This window comes from Rana temporaria, chromosome 2, assembly GCF_905171775.1.
Source record: "Rana temporaria chromosome 2, aRanTem1.1, whole genome shotgun sequence".
In the NCBI taxonomy this organism is placed as follows: domain Eukaryota; kingdom Metazoa; phylum Chordata; class Amphibia; order Anura; family Ranidae; genus Rana; species Rana temporaria.
The window spans coordinates 304,167,116-304,176,559 of NC_053490.1; positions in this window are offsets into that span (position 1 = coordinate 304,167,116).

A 9,444-nucleotide genomic window follows, 5' to 3' on the forward strand; every position below is an offset into this window, starting at 1 on the left:
TAAAAGAAAATTCCAATAAGCGTATAATATGGATCAGTTTGTGCAAAAGTTATACCATCTACAAAATGAGGGATATTTTAATTTATTTTCTTATTACTAGTAATGGCAGTGATCAGCGACTTATAGAGGCAATGCGATATTGTGGCAGACAGTCGGGACACTAACCGACACTTTGGCACTTTTTGGGTCTAAAAAATATGCACTACCACTGTACTAATGACACTGGCAAGAAAGGTGTTAACATCAGGGTCGATCATAGGGTTAAATGTGTGCCTGACCCCCCTGTTCGCTCGGTCCATCAGTCAAACGGTTGTTCACTTGGTCAGTAAAAAGCCACACCCCCCATTGCTGGGTTAAACGACAGTACAACACACAGCCCTGCTTCTTCTCCTCTGCGGTTTCCCCCTGCGTCTTCTCCTATGCGGCCAATAGAGTCCCTTCTTCTCTCGGCCAATGGGGTCACAAGACCCACTTCCTGATTGGCCGGGAGGAATATCAGAGAGGTAATAGAAAATATTAGAGCCCACCTTTTTTCAAGCCAATTAGAACCTCAGGTTCTAATCATGTGCTTCTAAAAAAATAAAAAAATAAAATAAAAAAAAAACATTGGAATCCATGCATCTGGCACCCTGCATGTAGATTAGGGGCCATATGCATGGATTGGGAGGGAGGTGCCGCCACTGGTGTCTGATCAGTGCTTTTCTACTGTGGGGGAGATGCTTGAACTATAAGGTATGAATGGGTGGCCCTGCTTAGCAGAGATGCAGGATCCATGTCTTCTGTAGTGACAGAACGACGATCTGCCTTGTTTACATAGGAAGAGCAACGTTTTGCCTCTGTTCTGAAGGTAGGTTCTGTTTAGACCCCTGATATTTTCCAAGCCCCCAGCGGGGGTCCTAAAAAATATGTTTAAAAAATTACAATTAAAATTGTGAAAAAATAACATGGTAAAAAAAAAACAAGAAAAAAAAAAAACTACTGACACCAGTGGTGGAACTACCATGGTCACAAAGGTTTCACTTTTGCGACTGAGCTCTGGCAGTCCACCTGCAGGACTGTGATAAAAGGTCCCACGATTGGAGTAAAAGGCCCATCAGTGGGATCAGTGGGAAGGGCCCTGGTAGGGGGCCAGGGGGGGCCCTTCATGGTTTCTTGCACAGGGCCCTTAAGGTTTCAGTTACACCTCTGGTCCATAGATATAGTATATATACATATAGGCCCGGATTCACAAAGGACTTACGACGGCGCATCTTCACGTACGTCTTCGTAAGTCCGAATGTGCGCCGTCGTATCTTCGCGCCTGATTCATAGAATCAAATACGCCTCACGGTTGCCAAGATACGAGCGGCGTAAGTCTCCTACGCCGTCGTATCTTGGGGTGCATATCTACGCTGGCCGATAGGTGGCGCTTCCGTTGATTTCCGCGTCTAATATGCAAATTACCTAAATACGCCGATTCACAAACGTATTTCCTTCCGGTGCATCTATATACATCGTTTACGTAAGGCGTCGGTCCGGCGTAACTTTCCCCCTCATAAAGCAGGGGTAAGTCATGTTAGGTATGGAATTCGGAAATGTATGAACAGCGTCGTATTTTACGTTGTTTGCGTAAGTCGTCCGTGAATGGGGATGGGCATAGGTTACGTTCACGTCGACTAAACATTGAGCCGGCGTAATTTACGGAGAAAATTTTACGTGATACTGAGCATGCACGCGCATGCGCCGTCCTTTAGGTGCGTCATTTACGTGGGGTCACGATTCATTAGCATACAACACACCCCCTACCAGCCTACTTTAAATTAGGCGGGCTTACACCGGCCCATATACGCTACGCCGCTGTAACTTCGGGCGCAACTTCTTTCTGAATACACTACTCGCCTGACTAAGTTACGGCAGCGTAGCGCATATGAGATGCGCTACGCTTGCCTAAAGATACACGCATCTTTCTGAATCTGGCCCATAATATATATCCTTACATTGGTCGAAGCTAGACCAATGTAGCTATGCTACAAAACCATACCGGGAGTTCAGCTTTAAAACTCCAATCAGTTTTTTTTTTTATGCTACCAGTGTTCCATCTGGGACTTACCTCGATTTTTTTTTTTTGGTCCAGAGACCAAACAGGTTTTAAAACTGAACTGCAGGCAGATATATTACTGTAGATGTATCAATGCAATCATGTCTTCATAAATACATAATTAATTCGTGAAAGCAGCATTGAGCAGAACTGAAAAAGGGGGAGGGAGAAGCAGCAAAAGGAGCCGGTCCGAAGTGATGCACTGCAAGGAGCATACCAATGGGAGATGAGAGTAGGGTGACAGAGAGTTGAGCTCATCAGTTTGCTGCTTCTCCTTCACTGTCCATTTATAGGGGGTGGGAAGCAGCTGAAAATGTGCTTAGCCTGAAAAAAGAAAACTAATGCAGTTTACATCTAAGGACTAGTAAGCTGCACTACATTACGTTTTTATAGAAAATGATGAGTGCAATTACTACCTAAACTATATATTCCAAAAACATGTATGATCATCTAGCTGGATGCACCACCGATCCCAGCTACATCTGTCCTCTGCTGTTTCTGAGACCAAGAACTGGGTAATCAAAGACCGCTGATCGCTCAGTTCTCAGTCTTTAGTGAGCAGAGAGCCAGAGACTGTCAGTCACCATCAATCTGCTCTGCCCCTGTAGCGTCATTGCAACTTTTTATCTCGCACTGTATTTGCGCAGCAAATTTTGGAAAAAAACTGTTTCATGCTTTAAAAAAAAAAACAGTAAAGTTAGCCCATTTGTTTGCATAATGTGAAGAATGAAGTTACGCCGAGTAAATAGATACCTAACATGTCACACTTCAAAATTGGGGCGCAAAACTTTGGTACTTAAAAATCCTCATAGGCAACGCTTTCAAATTTTTTACTGGCTACATTTTTTGAGTTACAGAGGAGGTCTAGAATTATTGCTCTCGCTTTAACATTCGCGGCGGCAACTCATGTGTGGTTTAAACACTGTTTTCATATGTGGGAGGGACTTACATATGTGTTTGCTTCTGCGTGTCAGCACACAGGGACAGGGGCAATTTAAAAAAAAATTTTTTTTGTTAATTTTACTCTTTTTTTTTATTTTGACACTTTAAAAAAAAAAATTATTTGATCACTTTTATTACTATTACACGGAATGTAAACATTCCTTGTAATAGGAATATGACAGGACCTGTACAATATGTAGCGGAATACATATTGGACTAAATTCGTGAAGAAATTAGATGTTTTACGGCGCTCACGCGATGACGTCATCGCCCGACACCATGATGGGTTCCAGCTTGGAACACAGAAGTGCGTCTTATACGGCGCTCTATTCAAATCTCACGGCAATGCACTACACCTAATCTCCTGCCTATAAAGGCATGCATAGGAGATACAGGCGTTGTTCTATTATTGCCAGCCATAGTGTCAGCTATAGATGCAGGCTTATAGCTGGATTCAGGTAGGGGCGCGCATCTTTGCGGCGACGTATTTACACTACGCCGCCGTAAGTCAGAGAGGCAAGTACTGTATTCACAAAGTACTTGCCTCCTAAGTTACGGTGGCGTATCGTGAATAGGCCGGCGTAAGCGCGCCTAATTCAAATGAGGATGTGGGGGGCGTGTTTTATGCATATTAACTGTGACCCGACGTGATTGACGTATTTTACGAACGGCGCATGCGCCGTCCGTGTACATATCCCAGTGTGCATTGTTCCAAAGTACGCAGCAAGGACGTATTGATTTCGACGTGGACGTAAATTACGTCCAGCCCTATTCACGGACGACTTACGCAAACAACGTAAAATTTTCAAATTTCGACGCGGGAACGACGGCCATACTTAACATTGACTAGTCCAGCTATTTGATGGAATAACTTTACGCCTGAAAATGTCTTACGTAAACGGCGTATCTTTACTGCGACGGGCGCACGTACGTTTGTGAATAGGCGTATCTAGTGATTTACATATTCTTCGCCAAACTCAATGGAAGCGTCACCTAGCGGCCAGCCTAAATATTGCACCCTATGATACGACGGCGCAGGCTGTCGTATCTTAGCTAGGTTTAAGTATATCTCAGTTTGAGAATACACTTAAACTTAGGACGGCGCAGTTTCCGAGTTAGGTCGACGTATCTACTGTTACGCCGGCCTAACTCTTTCTGAATCTAGCTATTAGCCTGTCAGCGCAGCCATGCTGCTCTCCTTACTCCCTTTGCCGGAACACCGCTCCAGGAAACAACTACTACTTTGCTGCTGAGACTTCCTACAACAACTGCATTGCTGGGAACTACCTTCATGCCATGAACATCCTGCACTATGGACTTTCCATCTTCTGCATAGAGATCTACAAATGGATAAGTAGACATTCCTTCACTTGTAGTTCTATAGGAAGATCTAATGCTAATGATTAATCTATTAATATTGTACTATTACAAATACCGTGTGGATATTACTATATTATACTATATTACTATTACTATATCTTCTGGGAGATAATAATGTGCTAAAGCTTATTGCAAAGAGTACCTAAAAGGGACAGCTACCTCTAGATCATTATAGCAAGTTACCTCAAGTATGCTACTATAATTACCTGAGTTATACCGCCTCTCATATGTGTGCATTGCTACATCTATAATTATAGCTCATGTCTGCAACTATATTTACCTGAGCTATACTGCCTCTCATATCCTTCTACAAATAAATACCTCAAGTATGCTACTATAATTACCTGAGCTATACTGCCTCTCATAAGCAATAGTATTACATCTATCAATTTACCTCAAGAATGCTACTATAACTACCTGAGCTATACTGCCTCTCATATACAAGTACTACTACTCAATTAAAGTACTTGTTATATGCAAGCTACAGTTGTTACTACAACTTCTATTACTACATGCCCGACATGAGTACAAATCCTCCTTGGCCTTGTCCTAATTGCTGAACTTGTTCGCTCTAACTTTTCTATGCTAGGGGATGATGTTTTTCCATAGCATCTCCCCTAGTGGCCTTACATCTCTACATGCTAAGGTGATATGATGTAGAGAACCCCCAAATTCCTGTTACAAGGAGAGACGCCTGGGGTCCCTTACTGATAATCACCTGCATGTAGTGGTGTATTGGGATATTGTCCTTGAACTAATTTTAAAGGTTAAGCTTTGGTCGAATGCTGTAATGCGTCCATGCTTAGTAGCTCAAGCCTTTCTTTATGTGACAGAGAGATGATGTAATCATCCCCCAAACTCCTGTTGCGAGAAATGACGCCTGGGGCCTAATACTGAGTTGTCACATAGAGAATCGCATTGAAGTCCTTGCTAACCGCAGTTGTGGTTCACTCCGTTCACCAGTGCTGTTACACCCAGCTGATGAGGAGCAAGGAGAGGTCTGCTTTGTTCTTTTGTGTGGGTCTTTTAGGTACGCTTGCCAACGAACTGCATGGCAGGTCGACATATGACTGATCAAGCATGTGGTGCCCAAGCGGGTGATGTTTTGGCCACGCGAGATACGCTTGAGACATATGTTGCAAATAGCAGCGGTGCGATCTGATGCACTTGTCTCAAAAAAGGCCCATACCAAAGAACTTTTGGAATAACGCGGAGAGACAGCAGCGCCCTGCACATGCGGAGCTCTGCGGTGTGATGCACTCGGTGTGCTGCCCTTAAGCTGGCCCCTGGAGAGCAACCTCCCTTGTTGGAGATGTGCCTCTTCCTCCTCCTCTCTCTGATCAGGCACCCACGTGGAGTCAGTGACCTCATCATTCCCTCCCTCCTCATCACTGGAGCAAACCTAGCAGTATGCTGCAGCTGGGGGAACATGACTGCTGTCCAGACTGCTGTCCTTCTTGGGCACCCCCTCTCTCTGGGCTCACGTTACTGCCTTCCTCTAGCTGGGTACCATCAACAGAGCCTTCAAAACGCTGCGCATCCTCCTGCAGCATGTACCCAACACTGTGGTCAAACAGTTCAGGGGAATTCTTAGGAGGACATGGTGGGGCTAGGGAAGGAGTGACTGATGCCATTGAGCAGAGGGAAGAGGCCGCGTTGGCAGCTCCTTTGCCAGACAAAGTACCCTGAGCCTGGGTGAGAGAGGATAAGGAGGATATGGACGGCTTGGTCATCCACTCTACCAAGTCTTTGGTATGTTGCGGCTCAACGCGGCCACCTGCCGAAAGAAAGGACAAGCATGTCCCACGGGCACGTGTTGATGAGGATGCACCATGTCCACGACCAGCACTGTTGCCTCTAGATGCAGAGCCTGCTTGCCCTCTTTTATCGGCTCGTGACTGTCTAAATCTCCGTTTTGTCCTTCCAGACATACTAATGGCTAGGGATGAGCTTTGTGTTCGACTCGAACGTATGTTCGACTCGAACATCGTCTGTTCGTACGTTCAACGAATTTCGAACAAAACGGGTCGTTCGCGCTAAATTCGAGTGACGCGCGTCGGCCCATAATTCACTGCGGCATTGCGCGCTGATGATTGGTCAACCATGCACCATGACCCTGCATGCTTGGCCAATCACAGCGCGCAAAAAACGAAGAACCATAATTGGCCAAAGCCAGGGTGGCTTTGGCCAATTATGGCTCAGGGGGTTTAGTACACGCCCCACACTATATAAGGCCGCCTGCAAGGCGGCCGCGTGTAGTGTGTTCCGGCTTTGTTAAAGAAAGGAAGTCAGTCAGACAGTTAGAGAGAGAGAGATAGATAGAGACACAGGGGCAGATTCACGTACAGCCGCGTAAAATTGTGCGGGCGTAACGTATCTGATTTACGTTACTCCTCCGCAAATTACACGGGCAAGTGCTGTATTCTCAAAGCACTTGCTCCGTAAGTTGAGGCGGCGTAGCGTAAATCGGCTGGCGTAAGCCCGCCTAATTCAAATGTGGAAGGGGGGGCGTGTTTTATGTTAAACTACTGTGACCCGACGTGATTGGCGTTTTTGCGGAACGGCGCATGCGCCGTCCGTGGAATTTCCCAGTGTGCATTGCTCCAAAGTACGCCGCAAGGACGTCATTGGTTTCGACGTGAACGGAAATGACGTCCAGCCCCATTCACGGACGACTTACGCAAAGGACGTAACTTTTTCAAATTTCGACGTGGGAACGACGGCCATACTTAACATTGGCTGCGCCTCATATAGCAGGGGCAACTATACGCCGGGAAAAACCTAACATAAACGTCGTAACTTTACTGCATCGGCCGCGCGTACGTTCGGGAATTCGCGTATCTAGCTAATTTGCATACTCGACGCAGAATTCGACGGAAGCGCCACCTAGCGGTCAAAAAAAAAATGCAGTTTAGATCCGACGGCGTAAGAGACTTACGCCTGTCGGATCTAATGGATATCTATGCGTAACTGATTCTAAGAATCAGACGCATAGATACGACGGGTCGGATTAGGACTTACGATGGCGTACGTGGCGCTGCCTGCGCCGTCGTAAGTCCTTTAAGAATCTGGGCCACAGTGTCTTTTCTACCAGATAGATAGATAGATAGATAGATAGAGCAGGAAGGCTAGTCGGTTTAGTTAAATTTGCAGTGTGTAGAGGATATGTATACATCCTAGCGTTGTACATATATTTATACACTGTATAGCTTAGCTAGATCAGCTATTCCTATTGTTAGGCAGTAGATTGTGCTAGATGCAGTGCTCTAACGTGTTGTATTGCCTGCATAGTGTTTAGTTTACACCTAAACATAGTACTCAGTGTTAGTGAACGTGTGCTATTTAATTGCACATACACGCAGTTGCTATTAGTGCACGTTTGCTGTGTTTTTGCCCATAAACACAGTCGATCTTACTGCACGTTTGCTGTGTTTTTGCCCATAAACGCAGTTGCTGTTAGTGCACGCTTGCTGTGTGTTAGCCCATAATCGCAGTCGATCTTACTGCACGTTTGCTGTGTTTTTGCCTATAAACGCAGTCGATCTTACTGCACGTTTGCTGTGTTTTTGCCCATAAACGCAGTTCCTGTAAGTGCACGTTTGCTGTGTTTTTGCCCATAAACGCAGTCGATCTTACTGCACGTTTGCTGTGTTTTTGCCCATAAACGCAGTTCCTGTTAGTGCACGTTTGCTGTGTTTTTGCCCATAAACGCAGTCGATCTTACTGCACGTTTGGTGTGTTTTTGCCCATAAACGCAGTCGATCTTACTGCACGTTTGGTGTGTTTTTGCCCATAAACGCAGTCGATCTTACTGCACGTTTGCTGTGTTTTTGCCCATAAACGCAGTCGATCTTACTGCACGTTTGCTGTGTTTTTGCCCATAAACGCAGTTGCTGTTAGTGCACGTTTGCTGTGTTTTTGCCCATAAACGCAGTCGATCGTACTGCACGTTTGCTGTGTTTTTGCCCATGAACGCAGTTGCTGTTAGTGCACGTTTGCTGTGTTTTTACCCATAAACGCAGTTCCTGTTAGTGCACGTTTGCTGTGGTTTTGCCCATAAACACAGTCGATCTTACTGCACGTTTGCTGTGTTTTTTCCCATAAACGCAGTCGATCTTACTGCACGTTTGCTGTGTTTTTGCCCATAAATGCAGTCGATCTTACTGCACGTTTGCTGTGTTTTTGCCCATAAATGCAGTAGCTGTTAGTGCACGTTTGGTGTGTTTTTGCCCATAAACGCAGTCGATCTCACTGCACGTTTGGTGTGTTTTTGCCCATAAACGCAGTCAATCTTACTGCACATTTGCTGTGTTTTTGCCCATAAACGCAGTCGATCTTACTGCACGTTTGCTGTGTTTTTGCCCATAAACGCAGTCGATCTTACTGCACATTTGCTGTGTTTTTGCCCATAAACGCAGTCGATCTTACTGCACGTTTGCTGTGTTTTTGCCCATAAACGCAGTTCCTGTTAGTGCACGTTTGCTGTGTTTTTACCCATAAACGCAGTCGATCTTACTGCACGTTTGGTGTGTTTTTGCCCATAAACGCAGTTCCTGTTAGTGCACGTTTGCTGTGTTTTTGCCCATAAACGCAGTTGCTGTTAGTGCACGTTTGCTGTGTTTTTGCCCATAAACACAGTTCCTGTTAGTGCACGTTTGCTGTGTTTTTGTCCATAAACGCAGTCGATCTTACTGCACGTTTGCTGTGTTTTTGCCCATAAACGCAGTTCCTGTTAGTGCACGTTTGCTGTGTTTTTGCCCATAAACGCAGTCGATCTTACTGCACGTTTGGTGTGTTTTTGCCCATAAACGCAGTCGATCTTACTGCACGTTTGCTGTGTTTTTGCCCATAAACGCAGTCGATCTTACTGCACGTTTGCTGTGTTTTTGCCCATAAACTCTGTTCCTGTTACTGCACGTTTGCTGTGTTTTTGCCCATAAACGCAGTCGATCTTACTGCACGTTTGCTGTGTTTTTGCCCATAAACGCAGTTCCTGTTAGTGCACGTTTGCTGTGTTTTTGCCCATAAACGTAGTCGATCTTACT